Raw genomic sequence first — 27,813 nt, 5'->3', positions numbered from 1 at the left:
GGAGAAATATTTAAGAATTTATAGTTTGCCTAATCTGGGCCATGGGACGTCATAATGTACATCACTTGTTGCACTTTCTGTCCCATTCAAACAGTTTCTTCAGGGTGCACCGTTTTTTTCTTCTTTAAGTCTATTAATCTTAGTGTGAACAGACTGTTTCTATTTATCACTACACGAAGTAGTTTGGAGACGTTACATCTTGAGAGAGTGAGTGTCGTAATGCCTTAGAGGCAATTCGATAAATAAATCGCAACCAATAATAGTGCTCATCTACATCAAGTAGCCAATACCGCAGGACGCTCCTGAGGTTAAAGGCTGAAACTGAGATTTAATTCAGCCTTTAACCACAGGAACGTCCGGCAGCACAGTCATTGCCCATAGCGCACACACGAATGGCCTTCCTGCGGCTCCCCAGCAGTGGGCACCAGGGCCGCCGCTTTCCTACAACTACGAGCACCTTCCCGCGCACGCGTACTGCCTGCTCCCGGCATGATAAATTTCGCCGCCAGCACGCGATTATCATCAGTCACGCCTTGCAGCAATGACAGCAGCAGCTGCCACTACCTGATAATGTCGAGCAGTAGCATCGATGAAATACTGTGCAAGCTACACAATATGATGTGGCGGCAAAGACGAGAAGTGTATTCGCAACAGATATCTGTCGGGAAAGCATGAAAAGTCACATTCCCATGTCTTGTTTCGAGGAACACTGTCATACGTTTTCCCAATGTCTACAAAAACAACACAAGATTTCTTCCATATTCCCTGTACTTTTCAGTCAACACTCTTACTGCAAAAATAAGTACCATACCACCTCGGCCTTTCCTGAATCCATGTTGTTCTTCATCAAGCGCAGGTTCTACTATCTTCCTAATTCTCATTTCTGTGATCATGAAAAAGCTTACAGCTCAATAAAAAAGGCTGAAGTAGAGTTTTCATTACCGACGTAGAAACTTCTTTGTTAAGTTGCAGTCTTTTTTGATAACTGATGATGTCAGTGGCCGAAACGTCGTAATACATAAAGAAATTTTAATAAGCTGTCTAGACAATTTTAAACACAAAATAAGCAGAGTACCTAACAAATTTTTTTGTAATTTCCCGCGCCCGGGTTCCCGGGTTCGATTCCCGGCGGGGTCAGGGATTTTCTCTGCCTCGTGATGACTGGGTGTTGTGTGATGTCCTTAGGTTAGTTAGGTTTAAGTAGTTCTAAGTTCTAGGGGACTGATGACCATAGATGTTAAGTCCCATAGTACTCAGAGCCATTTGAACCATTTGTAATTGCTTCAAGTGTTGCTGAGTTTTACTTGAGTTTGTAGCGCAGTGGTTACCACACTAGACCCGCAGACGGAAGGTTGACTGTTCAAAATCGCGTCCAAGCATCGTCATTTAGACTTTCCGTGATTTCCCAAAATCACTTAATGCCGATGCCGGGATGGCACAACCCCTTTCCCTTCGCCATACTTCCTTAACACGAGCTCGTGCTCAGTCCTTAATGACCTCGTTGTCGACGGGACGTTAAACATTAATCTTTTCCTCCTCCTTCCTACGGTCGTGTGTCGCCCTCTTTTCATTCCCAACCCTACAGCATGTAAGGTATCTTCACAGGTAATAAGTAACCAGTAATCCCAAGTGTTTAAAGAGTCGGACTCCACTGTATACTGCAACTTAAGACTTGAGACCTTTACTAATGCGTTAAAGTGTTAAATATGTAAGTGAGAAAAAGTTTAACGAAAGGGTTAAGTTTCGTTTAAGGTTCGTTGCCAAGCGCTAAGTGCTCTCATTAGCAAATGAAGGACGAATAAATGAGGCGTGTTTGTATACGGTGCGCTACGCTTCTTTATGAGAGGCAGGACGTCTTCCCCCTCAGTGCTTCTTTTCAGACAGCAGGTGATACCCGTACCAACTTTGGTTGAAATCGATCCAGTACTCTGGGAAGAGACGTTGAACATATATGTAGATACTACATGCATCTATATTTATAAGATATAGAGCTGTACTTTCATGTGCACGAATTCTAGATCGCAGTGTATAAAAAGACATATTCAGCAAACATTCGTTCAGTACGTAATTTATGGAGGAATTACTTCAGAAGATCCTACCAGACAGTCGCTAAACAGCCAAGACCACGCAACGCCCCCTACCGAGGCGCTAGGTGCCTGTTTCAAAGGCCGCGGGCGTACGCCAAAGCGTCTTGTGCTGCGGCTCGCAAGTTGCGACTGAACTGTTGCTCAGGCTCAGTGCAGGCGAGGACCAGGGTTAGAGGTAGCGGCTGTATTGAGTTTGTCTGCAACGTCTGGACCAGCAGTTGCACGCCGTAACGAGATTACAAGGGGACCCGGCCCGCGGAAACAATAAGCAGCAGGGCGCGGGCGCGCGCGCGCGGGCAAACTGAATTTTCCCTTATCGAACCGAACCGCGGCCCGGCGGAGACCTTTTACCGAGCCGGTGCGTTCGCTGCTGGCGACCGCATGGCCAGATCCGTAATTTAATCTCTGCTTCCTTTCTCCGTCCTCTGCTGCTGCTGCTTGCTTTTGACGAAGATTTTTTTACTTTGTTCCGCCCTTTTAGCGTCCATGGAACTGAATACTAGAAAACTTCAGACAAATGTGATGAATAGTACGCACAGACTTCTCTCCAAGGACTGCATACTAGGTCTTCCTCTGGTATTCAGTTATCTAAGAATCTGCATATGTATTCCCTTACACATGCAATTAGGGAGAAAATTTACGTTCTCTAGAACCGCGACTGTGCAGAGTGCCTCGAAGAACCGGAACACATCCAACATTTTTCTTACTCTGATCAAGATATTGAAACACGTGACGAAGTATCAGTTTGTCCTATTTCATTGCGGTTACTTGGTGGCACAGTAGACAAATTGTAAGTTACATGTCATATTTTTGTGATTAATAAAGTCATTCTCGGCTTGGTATATGCATGAATAGGCAGATCCTGAAAATATACTACACGAAACTAAGAAAATTCGTGTAACTGTGTTTCCTTATGGGAACCATCCCTACAATAGCCGCCAGGTTAGCTTAGAGCGTTAATGTACTGCTTCCTGGACTCGGGTAGGCGCGCCGGCCGCTGATCGAATCCGCTCAGCAGGTTAATGACGAGGGCCAGTGTGCTGGCCAGCCTGGATTTTGTTTTTAGGCGGTTTTCCACATCCCAATAGGTGAATACCGGGCTGGTCCCCACGTCCCGCCTCAGTTACATGACTCACAGACATCTGAAACACATTCGCACTATTTTATGGTTTACACTAGATGCAGACAGCTGGGGTACATAGATTCTGCCCCAGGGGTACGGAGTACAGGAATGACATCCAGACACCCCTTCATTTAACCACGCCAAATCTGATAGTAACCATACTGAACCTGTGAAAACTGTGGGACAAAGGCACAACGAAAAGAACAACCATCCCTGCAATCCACATGTAAGTGCAATATTTCTAATGACCGAACCTACCTTAGGTGAATTCATTGAAAAGCAGGCAGTGGAAGCTATGCCAATGTATATAAGTTATTAGCATAAGCGTTTGAAGAAAGACAGGTTGATGCTGACTCGAATAAACATACCGATTGTGATCACTGGAGCTTGTAAGAATACCTGGTAGGGCTGAAAATCGTAGGTGATCAGTGCAAGATGTCTGGAGAGGAGGGTACAGTAGCATGAGCTAATGAAATCAGTATGTTCAAATTTGAAAATACATTTTCGTTAAAAAACGAACTTCGTAGCTCAGTGTGTTTAGATCACATATACATATTTTCGTTAAAACAGGTGTGTAGGAAGTGTTTGTGAGTTCAGATTTCATGAATTATAAAAATCTTGTCAAATTGCATAGGATGTTTCCAAATTTAATAGTACATTTTCGTTAGAAAAAGTCTCCCGTTCTTGTTTTTGTGGCAGTATTATGCTGGTTGAGTTTGATCAGCAGCTTGGGCGTGAAAGACGTCAGCAGAAAGTCAACGAGTCTCTGGGTGGTGTTTTACAACCCGTGGAGCAGACTCCTGTGCCAGACCATGTAAGTACATATTCTCGTTAAAAAATCGTAGTATTCTATTTCCTATAAGCGTATTCGTTTTTAAGTTGATGCTTTCTTGATGTTGGAGATGATTTCACGGCGGTCGAATGTAGTTTTACACCACTCGCAATCAATCTATCACAGATTTCATGTAACAACCATACACATGTCCTTGAGTTATAAACAGGGTTCCAGCGGTATCGGGCTTCCGAACGGTATAGCAGCCAAACAGGTAGATATTAATGTTCAAAATTAAAAAGAAAGCTGCTGTTGTGCATGGTAATTCCAGGCTGATAAGATAAAAATTAAATAGAATCCACAATGTACATCTTGGAATGGTGAAGGTAATAATATCCCTGGCGTTATAATTTTCTAGGTATCGAATTCCCTATTCAACTCCAGAACAATCCCAAATTTGAGGCACTGAATACTGGTATGTCACTTTCTGTTCATAGTCTGAAGCACAACCTGGATAATGAATGTAAAGATATGTGCAAAGTAGTCAGAACCCTTCAGTTCTCTGAATTTGCCTGAAGCAGAGTATAAACATAAAGCTATACACCAATGTGAAGAACAGTAATCACTACGTATGGGTCAAAGATATGTCCCTACCCGTTTCATACCAGTTGTCAAAAACCATCGTGTAAAGTATTTAACCCTTAGGTGCCTGAATGCATGTCCCACAAGTGACTTATTAGCAAAGCTTATAGTTTACTCTTCCAAGGAATTGGTATGTGCTGTAAGGCCCAATCAGGATAGGAAAATTTTTAATTTTAAGAAAGCCTACCATCAGGAAAGACGACTTTTTCAGTGTATGCTGCCCCTGAATCTTCATGTACCACCTTCACGAAAAAAAAAACGGTTAACAGATGCTGCAGCATAGCAGTCTGTACATTTGTATGATTCAACCCTTATTCATCAAAACTCATATGTCAAGGATAATTTTCCGATTTGGCTGCTCATTGAGCTTGAGAAATTTCATGGGAGATTGATAGACTTTACAGCACTAATATTCCAAGGACCAAGTCAAAGGAGGAGGATGATTTCAACAAGAAGGTCGTTGTTTGTCATATCTGTGGGCAGCCATTTGCTTGGAAAGTGTTAACTCCTCATTGGGACCACTGTCATCTAATGGGGTAGTTCTATTATGCTGCCCATGAAACATGCAATGTGATGTAAGCATTACCACAACACTCTCATGTCTTTTTCAACAACTTGTTATGGTATGATGCTCAGTTTCTTGGTGAGCACTGGACTAATTTTGTTGAGGAGAAGGATCAGGTCAGTGTCCTACCTCAGAGTGTTGAGAAATTTATTTCACTGTCCATATGAACAGTGCCAAGAATTCTGTTCCATTTCCTGAACTCATTATGTTTTATGCAGGTACCACTCTACACACTTGTTATAACTCTGCCACAGGAGGATATGCATAAGTAGTGTATTTATGGAGATTCTGCCACAAACAGCAGTTGGATAAAAAATACCTGAATGTAAACCAAGATTCTACTTCCACAGTATCCTCCCACTAAAAATTTATCCATATACGGAAAACGAAATTTTCATTAGGCTAAAAAATAAATTATTCATTTAAAACTTAATATTTTAGAATCTAACTTAGAAAAAGAAATTTAAAATCTGAAATTTACACAAATTCAGTAATGTGAATAGGGTGATATTTATTTTGATTTTTACCTCAATAAATAAAAAGTAATCCAACAATTTTATCTAATTTAACATCGTCATTTGCAAAGATTTTAGTATAATGGTCTGGAAGAGTAATTTTAAAGTTATCATCTAAAAGTAACAAAACTTTTTCACTACATTTAGTTGGTACAATTTCACTTCTTGAAATGTTGTCAGGTTTATGTTTTGTTGATAATGGAGCGAACACTTCTGCACAACCATTATTATAACCATTAAATTAAGTTAATAGATTTTCAATGTTACCATTCATGTTCATTTTATTTTATTTTCATTTATACAGAAAAAATTTAAAATACTTGATGGGACTGAATCAGGTCTTAAATGTTTTAATTTAAAAAAAATTGTTTTCAGTTTGATATACTCTAGATTTCTGAAAATATGTCAAAATGAAATGAAAATATTAACTTAAAAGTTCTTTATTTTTTTCTAATTTTTAATTCATTAGTATGATTCAAATTTTTCAGTAAGCATATTTTCATTGAACAATGCACATAATGTCATTGGTTCCTTTACTATCTACATCGTTCATTCTTCTAGATATATTTATAAAATAAGTATGATGGTCTTGAATAAAATTAAATAGACTTACATTTACTTCATTATTTAATTGGGTTATTCTTTTAAAAGCTCTAAAAGCTTATAAAATTTTTATTGAATCAAGATACATTTCTTGAGGAAAAACTTCATTTTTTCCATTTTTATCACAGATGTTTTGTGATTTTACATGATCAAAGGGGGAAAAATCATTTAATTCATTATTTTTCCGATTATTTTGAAAAACTAAGTAAATAAATATAATAAAATTCAGCAAAATTATAATAATTACAAAGTTTCTCATTCCATTTAATTCACTACATATAATTGTTTTGAGTTGAAAGAAAGAAACTGGAATTTTTGGATTTTTAACTCTGTCTTCTTACACTTCAAGCGAATATCCTCATTCATACATAATATTGGGAACACAAATTTACATACTGTTAACAACAATACTACCTTATATTGGAAGCTTACTATTATCTTTATTAGTAGTCCATTGAGAATAGAATCTTCTTAATTGTTTCATGATCTCCAAGTTAGAATTATAATTAAATTTCCTTCCCACATAATTTCTTTATAATCTTTAAAAAATCTACCAAATAATAATGATGGATAAAGTACACTCCTGGAAATTGAAATAAGACCACCGCGAATCCATTGTCCCAGGAAGGGGAAACTTTATTGACACATTCCTGGGGTCAGATACATCACATGATCACACTGACAGAACCACAGGCACATAGACACAGGCAACAGAGCATGCACAATGTCGGCACTAGTACAGTGTATATCCACCTTTCGCAGCAATGCAGGCTGCTATTCTCCCATGGAGACGATCGTAGAGATGCTGGATGTAGTCCTGTGGAACAGCTTGCCATGCCATTTCCACCTGGCGCCTCAGTTGGACCAGCGTTCGTGCTGGACGTGCAGACCGCGTGAGACGACGCTTCATCCAGTCCCAAACATGCTCAATGGGGGACAGATCCGGAGATCTTGCTGGCCAGGGTAGTTGACTTACACCTTCTAGAGCACGTTGGGTGGCACGGGATACATGCGGACGTGCATTGTCCTGTTGGAACAGCAAGTTCCCTTGCCGGTCTAGGAATGGTAGAACAATGGGTTCGATGATGGTTTGGATGTACAGTGCACTATTCAGTGTCCCCTCGACGATCACCAGTGGTGTACGGCCAGTGTAGGAGATCGCTCCCCACACAATGATGCTGAGTGTTGGCCCTGTGTGCCTCGGTCGTATGCAGTCCTGATTGTGGCGCTCACCTGCACGGTGCCAAACACGCATACGACCATCATTGGCACCAAGGCAGAAGCGACTCTCATCGCTGAAGACGACATGTCTCCATTCGTCCCTCCATTCACGCCTGTCGCGACACCACTGGAGGCGGGCTGCACGATGTTGGGGCGTGAGCGGAAGACGGCCTAACGGTGTGCGGGACCGTAGCCCAGCTTCATGGAGACGGTTGCGAATGGTCCTCGCCGATACCCCAGGAGCAACAGTGTCCCTAATTTGCTGGGAAGTGGCGGTGCGGTCCCCTATGGCACTGCGTAGGATCCTACGGTCTTGGCGTGCATCCGTGCGTCGCTGCGGTCCGGTCCCAGGTCAATGGGCACGTGCACCTTCCTCCGACCACTGGCGACAACATCGATGTACTGTGGAGACCTCACGCCCCACGTGTTGAGCAATTCGGCGGTACGTCCCCCCGGCCTCCCGCATGCCCACTATACGCCCGCGCTCAAAGTCCGTCAACTACACATACGGTTCACGTCCACGCTGTCGCGGCATGCTACCAGTGTTAAAGACTGCGATGGAGCTCCGTATGCCACGGCAAACTGGCTGACACTGACGGCGGCGGTGCACAAATGCTGCGCAGCTAGCGCCATTCGACGGCCAACACCGCTGTTCCTGATGTGTCCGCTGTGCCGTGCGTGTGATCATTGCTTGTACAGCCCTCTCGCAGTGTCCGGAGCAAGTATGGTGGGTCTGACACACCGGTGTCAATGTGTTCTGTTTTCCATTTCCAGGAGTGTACTTCATCATGTTTGGTTTTAACTTTATCTTGTGTTATGAATATCTACATCCATATTTTATTCATTTGATATGGATGAAGTTAATTGAATAAGAGTTGATAAAGAAATAAATCGAAGTTCTATTCTTGAAACAACACTGATTTCTTTTTTTAACTGTAATAATATCAAATAATGTTAAAGTTTAATTATCAATTAGTTTATTATTCGATTTACCATCAAGTGCAGAAAAATCTGTCCAATCTGTGTGAATAATGTCAAGGGTCATATAAAGTTTACAACAATTTGGATGAATCCATCCATCACCAATATCAATATTAATTTCTGTTTCCTTGTTAGGATGTTTTATAGTGTTTTTTTGTTTTCTCATTAATGCAAAATGAATATAATTAATAACTCTTGGTATTGTTCATGATTTATTAAGAGAGAAATTCATTTCTGTAGCATCTGTTACATAAGTACTATTAAAGTCAATCACATTATCGTTTTCATCAGCTATAGTTTGTACTAAATTCTGAACAGTATCGAAATTGTAATATTTATAGGAAAATTTGAATCAAAAATTATGGGGCAACAAAATTCAGCATGTAGTGTAAATTAGGCAATACTATCAGTTTTCCAGTGAATGTCATCATCATGTTTAACAAACGTTCCATCAGCCAAAATAAGATTTACACTTATAAATTGAAATGGAATGATTTTAGGAACATTTTTAGCAACAGTCCTTTCATTAGCAACATTAATTATATTATTAAATGCTAATACTTTCTCAATATCATGTCTATCAATATGTAATTTAACATCACTTTCAATAATAACTATATTTCAAATTTTATCATCTTTACTGCTTATATTGGGGTTTTTTGATTAAGTACCTTTTTCTACATGTTTCAAACTATACTGACCAATTGGAATTTCTACTGTTTCTCCGTATCCATAGATAATTTATTATTTTTTGTAGTGTTATTTGGAGCTGAAAAAGTTGAATTGAAAACCCACTAGCGAAATATTTTCATAAGTTTCTCATATTTAGATATTTCATCATTTTCTCAGAAAAGATGAAATACAACAAATAATCTATCCAGTTATATTAATAAAAATTATATACATAAATGACAGATTGGAAACCAAAAATTAGAATTTTACAGAAGAAATTAAATAATAAACATGGTAAACTTTTACCAAATTCTATTTGATGTTAATTAATTGGATCAAGTGGATGTGGAAAAATGACATAAATTCTTGATAATTATATTCTAGCCACAGGATGGGTAAAGTGGTAAAAAATTAATTCTTAATATGTTTATTCAAAAATTTTTGAGTGATCATAATATCAACAATTTATAAAAGATGTGAAGCAATTGAAGCCAATATTAATGAAAAATGCTACTTTTAATGAAAATAATGACGAAATTATTCTATTAGATGAATGTGAAGATAATTCAATTGTAATTTTTGTTGACCTCATTCTTGAAAATCAAGATATTATTGGAGAATATTTTACTAGAGGAAGACACAAAGGAATAGATTGTTTATATTTTAGTCAGACATACTCAAAAAAAGCAAAACATTTAGTTAGGGACAATTTTAATTTGTAAATCATTTTTAGACAATCATATTTACCTTAATTTTTTTATGGACATTTAAGGTTTCACGAATTTAAAGAAATATGAAATAACTGTTAGATTCATAATGATTTTAATTTTATTATGCTAGATATGATAAAAAAAATAATATGTGTAAATATGGAGAAAGTTTAAGAATTTTATAAATGATAAACATAAAAACATTAAACATAAAAAACTTGAACATAAAAGTGTTGAATGTAAGTGTTGAACAGAAACACTGAGTGCAGGCATTATACATAAATATTCATTGTAAAATGTAAATGATTATTATATTTTACCCCTAATAAATGTTTGTAATATATGATCCAGAAGTTCTTAAAAATGCCAAAAGAAATAGAAGAGGAAAGTAGTGATTGAAAGAAGATTTTAGGAAAAGGAAAAATCGACCTGGAACACAATAAAAAATTAAAAAGTATCTCATTCAGTTATTGGTGCAATGGAGGAAGTTAATCAAGGGAATTATAGGATTAGGAGGAACTGTTTTGAAAGAGCTTGAAGAAAATAGGGAAGTTTAAAAATAAATAGTTCCTTATAATCGACTTTATATAGTAGAATTTAATGAGATTCTATCAATTAAACAATGAGATAGTGATAAAAGGGATTCTATCTTTAGTGAATCAGAAATAAATACTTTATTAGATAATTATGAAAATGAAAGAACAAAATTGAAAGACAAAGATGTTAAAAATAAACGCAAATGAAAATTTTTTAATCATACTGAAGATTCTATTATGGCATTAAAACCAGTTGATCCTTGTAAATATAATGGTAAATTTCCAGTAGAACTCAATGGTGATAAATTAAAAAATTGGTTAAAAAGAATGGAAGGAGCAGATGGATTAATGAATCTCTTAACTCAAAAACAAATTACTTCAGATCATTTAGCTACAGAATTTGATTCTCTCGATTTACAAAATTAATTTCGAATTGTATATGACTCAAATGCTTCATACAATGAAACTAATCGAAACAAAATGAAATCAAGGAAAGGAAATAAATACAATTATTTGATAAAAACAATTATCAATGAATACTTTCCTAGTGTCTCAGAAAGAAGTCTTGGTGATGCAGTTGAAAAAGTTGGTGAAGGTTCCATAAAAAATATTAAGAAAAACCAATTGAATATATTTGGGTGGATGATGTCCATTAACTTATAGATCAGCATTAATCCATGAGAAGAATGAAGTGAAATAAAAACTATCATAATGAAAAAGTTGGAATAACTCAAATGTTAAGTAATAAATTTAGTGATTTTATTATTGAAGATCCAAAGGCAGTTCCTTATTTAATGAGACTTTAGAAACACTTACCGCACACATTTTGTAAAATTTCAAAATGTGGGAAAGTATTAGGTAATACTTTAATAAATAAATTATATTTCAGATGAATCTTAAAGACAATGGTCCAGGAACCAAATCAGAAGGAAGATAAGCTACAGGTGATAAATAAATTAATCTGTCATGCAAAGTATGTAAAGAAATTGATATCGAATATCGAGATAGCAAAGATTAGAAAAGAAACATGAACCTGATGAAAAAACTTCCGTTATTAGCAAAAGAAAGATTAGGAAGAATAATGCATACTACTAAGACTACTATGTGATCAGGGCCAGTGGACCGTATGTATCTACAAGTTTCCTCCTCCACTGTATTCTGTCCATTGCTGCTATCTGCCATCTGTTCAAATCTATTGACACTTGGTTTAAATCTTCATGGAGTCAATCCCTCCAACTCTTATTGGGTCTCCCTGGCGGTCTCTTTCCTGTAGGTGTGAAATCCTGGAGCTTGCAAAGCAATCTGTGATTCTCCATCTGGGCCACAAGGCTGGCCCACTGCATTCATTTGGCTCTGACAGTTCCTGCTATGTTGGGCTGCTGGTATAGTTCCTCAAGCTCTTGGCTGTGTCTGATCCTCCATTCCCCTATATCTGCATCCAAAACTGGGCCAATGTTCTTCCAAAGCACTTTTCTCTCAAAAACAAGGAGCTTATGCAAGTCCTGTTTCCAGATACTCCATGTCTCACAGCCATATAGAACAACAGGCAGGATCAGGGTTTTGTACAGTCTAATCTTGATCTGTCTGGAGAGATATCTGGGCCGAAGCAGTTGTGCTAGGCTGCGGTAAGATCAGTTTCCTGCTTGTATTCTGGCATTGATCTCTGCTTCACATGACGAGTTCTCAGTGAAAAATGCCCCTAGCTATTTCAATTCTTGCACTCTCTTGTAGGACTGGTCCCCAACCTGCAATGATTGTAGATGATCAGGAGTCTGAAAATGACCTTGCATCGTAATGAGGTACTCTGTCTTGGCTTCGTTTATGTTTAGTCCAAATTTGCTGGCAGCCTCCTTTAGTGCTTTGGTCATTTGCTCCAGCTCCTCTTTCGACCTAGAGAGTAAACAGATGTTGTCTGCAGTATGCCAGTCTCTTTCCTTCGATTTCAATCCCTATGTTCTCTTGGAAGGTGTCGCTTATGATCTTCTCGAGGGCAAAGTTGAACAGGATATGGGACAACCAAACTCCTTGCCGGAGTTCTGTCACAATTTCAATCTCCTTAGTTACGCGATTTCCCATCTTCACTTTTGCACGTGTTTCGTTCAGACAGATCTTCATCAGATTGATGAGTTTCTCTGCTATACCAAACTCGCTTAAACAGTTGAGCAGGCTCTTGTGATGCATGCAATCACAGAAAACGAAAATTACAACTCAGTACTAAAAACTGGAGATTAAAAAAAATTCTTTATTAATTTTTCATCTGTATAAAAAATAACTTTGCAATTGATTATACGATGCTATCTAATGGCAAAATTAAACCAAAATCACTTACATTTGAATTCAGTAACGAATAATGAAATAGTACTGCACCATTTTAACTGATGCTCAAAGCAGATATGCAGCGAGAAGAACTGGAAAAATTTTATTGTTTTTTGGCTATTTCTGTTATGAAAAAGATTATTGAATTTCTGACAAAAAAGAAACAATGTAAACGACTAACAGCTTTAACATATTTAACTGCTCTTGGTTCACTTGCTGGCGGTTCGGTAGAAACTGCAAACTCAGTTAAATTAAGGAAAGATGTGATAAAGAATTAGAAGAATAAAAAAGACATAATTTACCAATAGAAAAAAAGAAGCACAGGATCTACAAAGAAGTAATCAAAAAATTTAATAAACCTTTATCTAATTTTTACATAAGACCTAGTTAAACAATTAAAAATTAAATACTTGTCATCAGGTAAATGTCTGTCTTGTGCTTCAGTCAATTTTCTCGTATTTGGAAAAATTTTATTTTTGTACAGTAATTTTAGTAGTATTAGAAAAAGACTGCAGCACACAAAAAGTGAATGCTACAAGAATTGAATAAGAATGTATGTTGAAGGGAGGTCTGTTCAGGAGGGAGGAACAATGAGTAAAGTTCAGATTTATTTCTTATAGGTGTCGCTTGTATTGAATTTAAGGTTGTAGAATATTATTATACATATGTTCATGTATGAAAAACATTTCTTTATGTCATGAAAATTTCAAACAGCAGCTGTAGCCCTTGTCGGAGTATACACCTTCTGGTTTTTGCGAAGCATTGTGCAGATTTGTGTCTACTTCTGAAACCAATAAATGAAGAATATTCTTAAATTAGAATGAATATGAAAAGCCATGACGATGGCGTTTTGATAAATACTTTGAAAATAAAACTGGCATCTATGTGAAGAACACGATTATTTATTGGCAATCTTTCAATTGTTTGAAAAATATTTAAAATTAGAATAAACAGAGCTCTATCTGAGGTCCCCTAAGGTTAATTACATTTCATTAAAAACTCTGTTTCATCACTTAACCTTCGCAGTGTAAAATGGTTCGAAGAAAAACCAACTTGTTTAAAGTTTGAAGTAACAAATAATACTTTCCTTAAAGTGTTACAGATACTTTGTGATCCCAGGAACCGTAGCAGCATCCTTCGTCTTCCTCAAACATGCTCTGGTCCTGAATTTCGTGCTGCATTTGTTCAATATCGGCGCTTTTGACAAACTGAGGCATTCCATGCTCCATGGCAGTTACACGTTTACTGTCAGATAACTCCCCGAAGTTTTTACAGTTCGTCCCTAGGACGATTCTTGGCACATTTGTGATCCACTAAATATACCCTCTGCTGTTTATGCCGCCATTTCAACAGTTTTTTCCGCACAATGGAGAAGTTTCGTTTCTAGTTTCTAAATATATGTGTTGAAGCTATCATTGCCATTTTGTGTATTAGCACTGGTGCATCTTTCAAGGAAATCATTATTGGACAGAAATTTGCATCATGTTAGAATCTTTTCATGAACTAATTCATCGAATGCCTTCAGATGCTTACATTTTGGCCTGCACATGGTTACTGAAGGAACTTATAAAATACAGGGTGATCAAAAAGTCAGTATAAATTTGAAAACTGAATAAATCACGTAATAATGCAGATAGAGAGGTACAAATTGACACAGATGCCTGGAATGACATGGGGTTTTATTAGAACCAAAAAAGTACAAGCGTTCAAAAAATTTCCGACAGATGGCGCTTCATCTGTTCAGAATAGCAATAATTAGCGTAACAAAGTAAGGCAAAGCAAAGTTGATCTTCTTTACAGGAAATGCTCAATATGTCCACCATCATTCTTCAACAATAGCTGTAGTCGAGGAATAATGTTGTGAACAGCACTGTAGAGCATGTCCAGGGTTATGGTTAGGCATTGACGCTGGATGTTGATTTTCAGCATCCCTGGAGATGTCTGTCGATCATGATAAATTTGCGACTTCAGGTAACCCCAAAGCCAATAATCGCACGGACTGAGGTCTGGGGACCTGGGAGGCCAAGCATGACGAAAGGGGCAGCTGAGCACACGATCATCACCAAACGACGCACGCAAGAGATCTTCCACACGTATAGCAATGCTTTGGTTTTTTTTTTTTTGTTCTAATAAAACCCCATGTCATTCCATGCACGTGTGTCAATTTTTACCTCCCTATCTACATTATTCCATGGTTTATTAAGTTTTCAAATATATACTGACTTTTTGATCACCCTGTACTTTCACAATAAAAGAAGTCTTTTTACCAGCATACTCTATATGATTTAGGGAAACATAGTATGTAAAATCCGTTGTCTTCATCAGTCTCGATCACAGCCTCCCCTTAAACTTTAGTTTCAGGGCCTGCTGGAGGTAAAAATATCAAAGGTATTAGGAAGCACAACACTCTTCAGTACTGCCCTATGTAAATATTCATAAATATCAAAGTGAAGAAATAGGTAAGCAGTGAAACTGCATCCAGTGTTTCTGATTGACCTGACAGGTAGATGAATCGGTTGGTGGAGAAAGATATACAGTACGGTTTTTGTTGACACTGTGATCTATAATCAGTTTATTTTTAAGCAAATGGTCCCAAGTAACGTGGTTCCCAAAACCACAGGTTGATGATGACTCTTTTTTTCCATTCCTTACAGTGCAGTACAGGAAACTATGTGTAACTTTCATTTACCATTCATTGTGAAGAGACGATGTAGTTCGACAGTCGCCCACACAGAATATAAATTGTAAGTACGTAAGTTCCTTATGCTACAATAAGTCAGCATAAAAATTTTCCACCAGCAAACCTAGATGAAGCTATCACAAAGCATGTCATGATTTTAATTGTTTTCATAATGCAGCAAATGTTGTAAATAATAGAGTGAGAGATTATGCCTGCTTCAACAACTTCAGTATTATGATATATTTTTATGAGTTGCTGCCATATAGCTTGTAAATATTTGAAAAATGTCATGTTCCCACCTTCTGCTAAAATTCTTTATTTATACAGTCTGTTTCGGTCGACTAATCATCATCCTGTATACCAATTAGCAATAATTAGGTAACATTACAGGCTTAAACTACTAACCAATGTCAATATTAACAACACAGATGTGTTAAAATATCTGGTATTCACACAAAAGTGTTCACACTATCATGTTATGCGAAATATAAATTATTAACTCCATATAATCAAACCATGGATTAGATACTGAAAATAAAGCATACAGAGATGCAACACAATTTTGTAACTCACTACGAACAACAACTGCATTGTAAATAAGGAGCAGTAACAACGTCGCATTTATATAGAGTTACCTGTTGTCATATTGCAATATAAATCATACCTCAATCTATAAAAATTTTGTTAGGCTGTACACACATCCATGTTGTAACTGCAGTTGGAGTTAATGCTGTGTACAGATTCATATCACATAGAGCAGGCTGCAGAGATAACCAAAGATGGACTTGGAGGTATTCTTACATCTATTAGGAGTAATATCTTGCGATTAATGGTCTATGCGTCATCTGCCATGGTGAGTACATGTAACAGTTGACATTTAGAACTTTTCATTTGTGAACACTGGAAGAAAAAAGACATACAAATTATACTGCAACTGTAAAGTTTGAAATTTGAAACAGTTGTGTTTATCATACTGTCAGCTTGCTATGCCACAGTTAACACAACAGCTCCTAATTTCTGAAATTCATAAAACGAAGCCAGATTAACAATATAAATGAAGCATTTATTTGGACTGTTCTATTATATACTGAAATTCTGTTTGCACTAACAAATAATTGACTCACATTTGAAACACGAAACATGAAAGAAATGCTTGGATAATGTAGTTTCAGTCTAATTAACAAAAACATAATTAGAATTGTTTATTCCTAACACAATACTTATTTCTCCTTGGAAACGAGAGTGCATTTGTATCACATTCCATGCATTTAACTGTAACCACAAGATGATAATATTTTTACAATTATCAACAACTTGTGCAATTCTAACTAGCAAATTGACTTATGCAACAATATATCAATGGTTAGCAAGAGTATATAACACCCGCGAGAAATCAATTCGGACTCCCAGAATCATGTAAGATCTTGAGCAGCACTCTGTAACGTAATAAACTGTACAGTGAAACAGCAGCTGACTTTTCATGTCTTTTGAGAGCCATGGTGTTCTCTGTCCCGTTTTCACTTAAGGAACTTACAGGAAACATCAGCTACAGCAAAGCGATGAAGTGAAGATAAGTTCTGCTGAACGTTTATTATTTGTAACAAACTGAGCTATACGCACCGGATTTCAGGAACATTTATTTCAGCTACCACTGACAAAATTAATGTTTCCTAAAGATGTTTACTTTGCTTCATATCCTGTTAACAACATTTATCCACAGCAAGGTGGTTATGCCTCACCGGTAATCCGAGAAGATTGTATCACTGAAATACATCGATAAAGCCTGCAATCATATGAATTACTTTTATGTCAGCAAACTACTGTAGCCAAAATTTAAAAAAATTAGATATCCGTTTTCTATGAAATGATATTTTATTCTTAGTTTCATATGTGGTTATAAGTAAATATATTAAATCTCCTACCTCTTCCCGTAGTACAAGAAACATTCTGATGATTTTTAGGTAGACATTTATGTCAATGGAAGTATTGTGTGTAATGGTCTGAGACTTAAATAGTGCAGTTATAGGAGAAAAATGCAACTGTATATGAAGTATGAAATAAACTGGTGATATGTTAACAACATTTCCTTTAGATTGATAGGGAGTGTGAATACATGTATAGATCGTAGGTCAGGCTGATTCAGTGTCCAGGTGCACATCATTAAATGCACCAAAGCTTAAGGAAAGAAAATGATCATATCTCACTGCCAGACAAGGCACAACCAAAGAGTTCGTACTACACTGCAATGAATAATAGTTTAGAATATTTTCCTATGTCACAACATCACCTGTTGAAGGAATATTCCATCAAACGTACCTGGACTCCAAAACGTAACTACCTAGTGAGAACAGTCTTTGCTGGTGGCCAACTTGTGATAGCTGGCAGCGATGAGACTTTTCAAATTATAATTTATATATTAACTGCAATTACCAAGATCTACAGGGTGTCTCAGGAGATAAAAATGGGCTCTAAAATGCGTACCTTAAGAGATAAGTGCTCTTCTTCATCTTCGGCATTGTGAAACATATCTCTTCTACTGTAAGGTCTTTGCTCTCGAAATTTTGAGAGGAGGTGTTATAGACCAAAACAAGAAAAAATGACGAATAAACCTGTGCTACAAAACGTATACTGAACGGCTGTGAGCACTTGTTTATCTTCGCTACTGTGAAACACATCTTTTCAACTGAACAAGTGCTAATAGTTGTTGAGATCACCATTTTAGAGTCCATGTTTACTAGATTTTTTAATTTCGATTGATCATTTCCGTCATATCACTGAATACTGACCATTCCTTCTGGGGATCCTCTGTAACTTACAGTCGGGAAATGAAAACTAATGTCAGGATTTTAATGGTCAAGATCGACCAAAAAAATGGTTCAAATGGCTCTGAGCACTATGGGACTTAACTTCTGAGGTCATCAGACCCCTAGAACTTAGAACTACTTTTACCTAACTAACCTAAGGACATCACACACATCCATAATCGAGGCAGAATTCGAACCTGCGACTGTAGCGATCTAGCGATTCCAGACTGTAACGCCTAGAACCGATCAGCCACCCAGGCCGGCGGTCAAGATCCATTCACAAGCAAAATTGTAACAAACGACAGTAAAACAAAATTAATTAGTTCAATTTCTTGGGGAATGCCATATGAAAAACACACCAAAGATTCGATTATGTTATTGGGAAGACTGAATAAAAAGGTGTTAAAAGGAGCTGCAATAAAGTTCTGCAAACAATGACAGTAAAATGAAAAATTTGTGGCAGTGAGACTTGAAAAACATCTGGAATAGAAAGAAGATTGTAAACTGCTGAAATGAAGATTTTGAGGTGACCAACAAACCATAGACTATCTGTTACGATAAAAAATACATTAATCAGACAAGGACTTGAAGTCATAGATGAACAGATCAAAGAGTACAGAAATAAATTGAGAGTTCATGACACAAGAATAGTTAAAACAATGATAACTTATCGACCAGTATGGAGAAGATCAATAACCAGATCATGAATGAGATGGAGAGGTTAAACAGAAATTAATCACTGATAACAGAGGCACTGAACAAGAGGGCAACCCTGGTAAATGTCTAATGCTTGAATAAGAAAGGAAAATAAGATTTTCGTGACATAACTCATTTGGTTTAAGAGGTCACTATCTCTCGAAGCACTCCCATACACCAATGAAATGTACGCACATTCAGTAGTTATTTTGTGTCACGGAGATTAGTGAAAACCGTTTTGTGTAAAGTGTCCAGACTTCCCGATTTGGACCGCGGAGTTGCGATTTTTCGAATCCCATCCCCTTGTCCCCATCAGGTTCTGCCAGGACAACTAAATGTTCTCATTTTCAAAAATCAGACCAAATTATCGGTCATGTACGATTTCAATGCATAACGTTTTATGTTTCTAGCGTAGTAAAACTCTCTGTACTTCATGTCAATAAAGTATCCCTGATCTGAAATACCATGGGGCGTCATATTTTGAAATGTTTTCACACGACCTACGTAATGATGCTCCAAGTGTGAGTTCTTCAGTAATACTTGCAGAGAAGTTGATATCACTAAGCTCCTTTTGCTTAAATGATTTCATGTGTATTTCGTGGGTCTGACTATCGTAGAACGTGTAGCAGAGCTAATAGGATGTTTATTTACTTTGTTTGGACTGAAACCAACTCCACAATGTCCAAACCGCTCTACATTTTCATTTTAAAATTAAGTAACGTACTCATAATCCAACGCCGTAAACAGTGCGATGCAACTCTGTTTTAATTAAATCCAATTTAAGCCAACAGACTCTCACATATTAGATTTATTTATAAGAAAGACAGTTCGCAATTCTATGAGTTCTCAAATTTAAAGGGAAGATAATATTTTCTGAATCAAATTCTCTCATTACAGACAGAAACTAACAACTTAGTGTTAAAAGTTGTGTGTAGTTGCGTAAGCAAGTGTTGTATACTGTTTACTAATTTATAGCATTTAAGTGTATTATAATTATACAGTATCTAAAAATCTGGCTATGTTTCAGATTATACTTCCTATATTATCATTTGTATCATTTGATGCCTGTTATTCACTTTATTGTAAGGTTTAATAATGCATACCAGTTACTGAGCGTTGATGCTTTCCGAGCAGTGACGAGTTATGAAACTGGTCTTAGCATCGATTCCCAGAAATATGGTCTCCTTATTTCATCGAATGTCTTTCACCTACTGATACACATTCCTTTCATCTCTGAAACCACTACTGGAGAACTATATTATGCGAGTGTCAATCTTTCTAGTATTAAGCAACACGAAAGTTTGAAAGCGTCATATTACCGCCTTGAGCTGCCTGTAAAATATGATATTTACGGAACCAGTTTATATCTTCTGATCACCATGAGACTCCTATGCACCACAGTCGTCTGGCCACAACTGGGCTGGTATATACCGAGCAAAATAATACAGTAGTAATATCACAGCCAAGAATTTATTAACTGATGTAAAAGGTAACGGCACACATGTAATACAATGTCCCATACTCAAACAAAATTATTCACAGCACCATGTTAGGGGGAAATATAGGCTCATTTTCGTCAGGTGGTAAAACAATGAATTATACACTGAAAATAAAAGTATGCTGTAACACAGTGTTGTGATACATTACGTAAACCACATGTAGTACAAAATTAAATGGCTCATGTATGTACAGAGTTATTTGTTGTCGTGACACAAACTTCATGGCCAATCTAGAAAAACTGTGATAGATAGCATAGACATTGATGTTAAAACTGTATTCTACATGAAAGCTGTGAACAGATTCATACCACACAGAAGCGCCTACACAACATATCACCGTTTACTAGTAGACCCAAAGATGGTGACAGAGGTCCACATACGTCGATAGTAACTAGCATCTTGCAATTAACATGCTGTGTGTTTTCTGCTACGAGAAGCATATGTGACTATTATAACAGGTTATCTATATGTTGCATCAAATAGCAGCGTGAGCGTTTTGCTATCAAAGTTACGGTAACAGAAATAATATGCATAGAAGTAGTGGCTTACATGCACTCATAGGCACTGGTGTGAAATAGCTTACAGTGACAGTCAAACATGTACGGCTTCTATCGTACAGTAACTTTATGATTGTGTAGTATTTCAAGGCGCAGAGCTACAAGCTCAAAGAGCTATTGGCAGAATATGAGCAGAATTCACGTGAAGTAATACAAAAAGCGTTATTTGTGGGAAAATTCTGAGTGAAACTGCAACTGTCATAATCGAAATTCAGGGCACAAGGGCATTAAACGGGAAAAAGAAAGTAGTTCATTAGAACTGCTGCAGAGCATACTATAGGTGAAGTAACTACTTGCTGTACTTCCGGAGAATCAATTCACACAGGACAGAAAACAAGTCGTAGTATATTTTTCACAGAACTCATCTCAACACCGCCTGAAATTCTTTAATGGAAGAAAGTAAATAGTGAAGAGGATTTGCTGTTACACTGTTTACCTTCATCGACTGAGGTGATGTGATGTGTTTTAGTAGCAACCCTCCTCAATCAGCTAGGGAAATAAGAGAGGAATTAAAAAAAGAGGCCGGTGGACACAACAGGCGACTACCCGTGACGATGAATTCTTAAGAAGAGAGCTCGGCGCTTGTTCTGCAAGCCGTGGGTTCGCCACGCCGTCCCTAGCCCCGCTGACACCTGTTGATGACGCCCACTGTGCATGGCAGGAATTGCTTTATGGGGTGGCAGACGTCACCAACCCATGCAGTCGTGCACTGCGGGACATCATTCAACTAATGAAATCATGCAATGTCATCTAAGCGTGCGTTGCACCCACAAATGAGAAAAAATGAAAATATTTTGAAGAAAGAAAAAAATATTTCCACATAACCAGCGGAAAAATGATATACCACTCAAACTTTAAAGAAAGATTGCCTGTCAATGGATATTTTCGTCCGGATATAGTACTTGCCCTTCACATTTTCAATATATCTTATTTGGAGAGTAACGTTCCACATTGTATCCACGGATTATCTACGGATTCCACCTAATTATTGCTGAAAGTGTGGGAAACAGAATGACACAAAAAACATTTTAAATACAGATAAGGAGATCAGTGCCAATCATAGAAGACACACTGACATATACAAAATGCAAAATTAAATTCTTAGGTGAAACCTCCAAGGCTTTTGAGCTCAAAACTGGGGTAAGACAAGGAGATGGATTGTCCCCACTGCTGTTCAGTTGTGCATTACCAAAAGGTAATCAGAGAATTCAGGAAAATAACAGAAGAAGAAGGAATTAAAAAACTCAGAGTTTGGGAACAAAAGGACAATATGAGTTTTGATCGTTTGGATTTTTCAGATGATCTTGCCATCTTAGCTGAACCTGTAGAATACCAAACATTGCAGACATACCGCCTACAGCAGCCATCTTTAGAAGCAGACTTGTGTAAATCTTTCGAAAAAAATAAAAAAAAACAATATGTGACAAAAGCGAAAGATAAATCGAAATACAAGGAAAATGATTATCGAAGAACAAAAGACACCACAAAATTTAAATACCTCGGTGCAATAATTCGACCAAATGCTTTGGACATAAAAGCTGACATAGCAAGAACAAGAAAATGCAGGTGGATTCTCAACTAATCAAAGAACTGTATAACATGAAGTCTATTACCGTAAATGCAGAGCTGCAGTACTACCACACTGCCATTTAACCAGAATGTCTTTATGCTTCAGAATAACTCTAGTTAAACACAGCTACACGTTGGGTGAAATATTAAAGAAGGAAAGAAAAAAAATCGTGAAAGTCTTGGTACCGAAATGGTGAGAATGGGAAATAGTGATTAAGACGTAATAAGGAAATTTATGAGAAAAATTGAACCAACATCAGATACAATGGAGAAGAGAAGAGCTGTATGCTACGGACACCTAAAACGGCTAGATGAAAAGAGGATAAAAAAAATTTACCTTTCTTGACAGAAACCGAAAAGCATCAATGACATAGATCAAAAAGTTATGGCAAACCTGAGAGAAATGGCAGAGGGAGTAACAGAAGAAAAATAAATGTTCAGAGCAGAATTAAAAGGTTTCACGGGCTTCCAGGTAAAAACAAATAAAAGATAGGTGCGGTATGGACGGAAGATGAAAGAGCAAACATAGGAAATGAATGAAATGCAACTGGAAAGCTAGAAAGGAGGAAAGGAAGAAGAAAAAGAGAGAGAGAGAGAGAGAAAGCAGTGGACCAGACCATACGGCTAAGCCAGCTGGTTTGCTCGTACAGACATACTCGAGTAAGTTGTAAAAATCCATTCCATGTTTAGTCTCTAGGGTAGTGTTTCCCAAACTGTTTTCCGAGGAACATTGGTGTTCCGTGGGAAGTGGATACGTTCTCCACGAAAAGCTGTTAATAACATGGCGATTTTTCCACATTTTATCGATATTGAGTTGTTTCCAAAATTTTATTATGATTTTCCATTTTAAATTGAAGTAATGACTGAATTAAATAAGTTTATTTCATTTTTTTTTAAACTTATTAGCCTTCAGATCAATTAAAGTCTCAGGATTCTCACAGTGTTCCGTCAGAGTAAATGTTTAAAAAACCATGCTCTTGGGTGACGAAGGCCTTAACTGAGTCAGGAAAACATGTAGAATAATTGAAAGTTTCGTAATATTTAACTGCATATTGTTGACTGTAACTTTGTTGTAAAGCGTTCTGCACAAATCATCTAGGTTCAGTTAATAAATTAGGAAATCTCTTTGAAAAATACTAAGGAAGATGCAACAATGGTTAGCACTCAGGAGGACGAAGGTTGAAATAAGCGTCTGGCCATCTGGGTTTAGGTTTTCCGTGATTTCCCTAAATCATTCCACGGAAATTCTGGGATCATTCCTTTCAAACGGTGCGGCCGATTTTCCTCTCAATCCTTGAAACAAGTGGAGCTTCTGCTCCATCATTCATGAGCTCGTTGACGACGGGACGTTAAGCCTTCACCTTCCGTTCTTCTTTCCTATTTACAAAATGTGCTGTTCTAAATATGGAGTACATATTTTACAGCAAGGTATGGCCACTATAGTGTTTATAAAGAAAAGACATTTAAAAATTGAATAATACGTGGATACTAGCCACTCAGGCGAACATGTATTTTTCTCATGTATGCGTATTATAATAATTTCTCTGTGTAAGTTTCGAAGGCAAAGAAATATACAGAGCACTCGAAACAAAATGATCTAAAGAGACGACAAGATACGCTGTTTTGTTAATTTCTTAGTCGTCTTCACTTCTTCTCTTGTCTTGGTTGCCTGTAGACGGACATCTTGCTAGTGCTGTCAAATGTAAGCATATTGGTACTAATTAAGTAGATAAAATATTGATTTAATATTATTGTTCACTTTTAACTTGTAAAAGGTGATATTGATATCATGTCTGCCTTCCTTGAATTAACCTGTATTCGAGTAATTTACAGTGCAACAATCGCAACGGCCGATGCAGCCAACGACGCCATTACGTGGTGATATTAACTTATGAAAATTAGCAGAAGCGAAAACCTCGCCCGCTGTTAACATAACATACATTTTTCTCCACAGCCGCTTGACGTTGCAGAGCCGGCCGGTGTGGCCGAGCGGTTCTAGCCACAACAGTCTGGAGCCGCGCGACCGTTACGGTCGCAGGTTCGAATCCTGCCTCGTGCATGGATGTGTGTGATGTCCTTAGCTTAGTTAGGTTTCAGTAATTCTAAGTTCTAGGTGACTGATGACCTCAGCATTTAAGTCCCATAGTGCTCAGAGCCATTTGAACTAACTGACGTTGCAGAAAATAGGTAGCTTTAAGATTCTTATTTTCAGTACAACAGCCGAGAGCCAGAGCCAGAACTCCGACTGCAATGGTTAACGGAAGTAAGAAAAAATACTCTCGCAGCTGTTTGGGCCGAAAATATAATTAATAACTAAACAGTTTTTACTTGAAATTGAACTGACTAGCCGACGAAATTAATATGAAAAGTTTATTCCGTTGTTCAACTTATATGCTTATGATTTAAGATTCAGCGAGTCTTACAGTCATTAACGTAACAAATAATTTCCACTGAAGATTAATGTTGTTAAAAAAAGAGACAACTTCACAAAAGCATTTAACTGTAAATCAAAATTGAATGAAATATCGTTTTGATTATGGCCCACCACGTAAGTCGGAAACAGTCACAATTACCAATCAATTTGTGTAGTAAGTAATAAATTAAATTACGACGGCCAACGGACGAGAGAGTTGGATCGACACATATCGCTGATGGGGCTGGCTGTTGCGGGTAGATGCCAACGTATGGCAGAGATCAGCCAGGAATCACCCACCAAGGGTGGAGAACGTTACATATGCCTTACGTATAGGCAGCCGAAACGGACAGCACAGCTCCATCTGTGGTGACGGAGCTGTTGATTACGGGTTGTATATGGCGGATGCAATGTCGAGAGCGGACTGAGAAAGAGACATTACTTGGGAAATTCAGACTGTACGGTGGTTACCCAGCACCGTACTAGTGGTCACCTTGTTAAAGATAGATTATGTTTCAGCGTGTAACCGGCGGAACAGTGGACTAGTGTCCGTCTAGCGGTAGCAGTTTTTCAGACACGCATTACGGCAGACTGCTGAGCGTGGCTGTGTCTGGGCTGATAGTGAAGGGATAGTGGCTTTCCCCAAGCAATACTGTGGTTGGCAGAGACGAGTGGGCGTTCTTGCATGACGGTTGTCGGGTCACTCCTTTACTGACACATTTTTTTATGATGTGGCCCTGACTGGATCATGCATTTCTAGGGTCGTTTTGCGAATCCTTTCTGACCACCAGTGGATGTTGTGAGGCACAGTTCATGTTATTGTTTAACTGCAGAGCACCTAGACAACGCTGTAATTGCGCTAACTGCCGGTCAGACACTTGCAGTTCACCATACTGCTCTACTCGCGTGACCACTATGGCCGTCGGCAGCCATATCCGGTATCAGCGTGCAAAACACGGCTAACAAATGAACGGCGAAGTAGGCAGAGAAACTACTTATGTGCAAATCAACGGGCACTTATTTTGGTACAGTGTTATAGAGCATGATCTTATAAGTTGCGTGATGATTCCACGTCTTTTGTTAACGTAAGTTTTATGTGGCGTGTTGTTCTAAGTTACGTGATGATTCGGTGTGTTTTGTTAGCGTAATTTTAGAATACTTTTAAATTTACAGGTATATTTGAATCTTTGTTTAATGATTGATAAGATATTCTCAAAGCAATCATTTTTCAAGACGCGAGTCAGCATCTCTTAACGTTTTATTGATTATATTGTTAGAAGCTTGTTTCCTTGTTCCGAAAAATTTGTTTGCTTGATCTGAAAACTTTGTTTACATATATTGAATTAATGTAGAATTTAATACAGACGAAAAAATCAAAGTTTTGACTTGACCCTTGTACTAACGTAGTTGAGACAGAAATATTTTCAAGTCGATGTGTGATATTCTGGAAGGATACAATTTTTCATGCATTTGAATCAGCTACGACAAATAGGGCCATATGCCAGTAACCCAACAGACTACAGTAGTGGGTAATGAAAGAACCACGAACTTTAAAAATGTCATACATACATATAATACCAGAGGCAATGAACATACAAAGTAGTATACTGAAAGAAAGATCACACTCCCACCCTCATTACAACGTGGCGTAGAGGCAGCGTCTTCGGTCGTGTGTTTCATCCCATCCACTGCCTAGATTCTGAGTAAAAATTACCGGCAATGATGGCCGAAGACTTTTTGAATCAATAGTCACTTGCCAACAGCCTTGTCAAAGAGGGCGGAGAAACGGAAAGAGCCTCAGGGCATCCTCTTGCCCTTGGAGTCGTAAACTGCGCATTAAAGACAAAAGAATCAGGCATAGAACCAATTTTCCTCGATGCATAAATACTGTGGCAGCCGATCTTGCACGAGCACAATCAAGATTTACCTACGCAAGTAGTATGTTCACTCGATTTGGTATAACTAAGCAGCACTAAGGCACGACACAGCGGATGGAAGCTCGCCTTTAACTTTCGTCGTATAGGAAGAACTCTGCATTATAAGAACAGCAGTACTATTTGTGATATTTCAATAGTAAACACTTCTACTGAGGACAGTATAAAGGAAACTCCTTGGATTCCAAAGGTTATCCTGTTGTCAAGTAGTCAATACACGTGGGAAGACTTTGGTGTCGAGCATTAGCTCGTGTAGTAGTGTGTTGCTGGTGTGGAGGCCGGATTTCTGCATGCAGTTGTAGCAGGATGGTGGATATTGAAGTTGGTAGTTTATGGCGTGTTCTGTCTCCACAGTCAGTGAGACGTCGCGTTTGAGGAACATTTTCAGTTTTGGGTTGTAACTTTTCGAAACATATTGTTTGACTACTACAGTTTTGAGCAGCTCGTAAATCCAGGAAATGAACACTTCACCCTATACCTCGTTTAATTTTTAAATACTGAATTTCAAATTTGTTTAAGGAACGATTTCATGAAAGTTGTATCATAAGTTTTAAATTCGTAAACTTTCTGCTTATTTGTAAATGATAACAAATTGCTAACAGCAATGGCAATAATGTACGTATGTTAATATTTTAATTTCTGCTACTGAATACAAACGAAGTGCAATTATTTTAAGGTTATTTGACATGGAACCTCTACATCTCAGATGACATTTAAAAGTCTTAAAACATAGCAATTCGGTCTCGCATTGCAGCTCACAAGAGAGAAATACTATGGTACTTACACTTTCGGTTGTCGCACTAGGAAGCCAAGAGATTACTGGGGCCAGAAACATTGTTTTGTGCACTTGTGAAATGGTGACTGTCTATTCAGACAACATTCAGTTCAAAAAATGGCTCTGAGCACTATGGGACTCAA

This window comes from Schistocerca cancellata, chromosome 7 (assembly GCF_023864275.1).
Source record: "Schistocerca cancellata isolate TAMUIC-IGC-003103 chromosome 7, iqSchCanc2.1, whole genome shotgun sequence".
Taxonomy (NCBI): domain Eukaryota; kingdom Metazoa; phylum Arthropoda; class Insecta; order Orthoptera; family Acrididae; genus Schistocerca; species Schistocerca cancellata.
Note: the sequence above shows the minus strand (reverse complement) of the source record.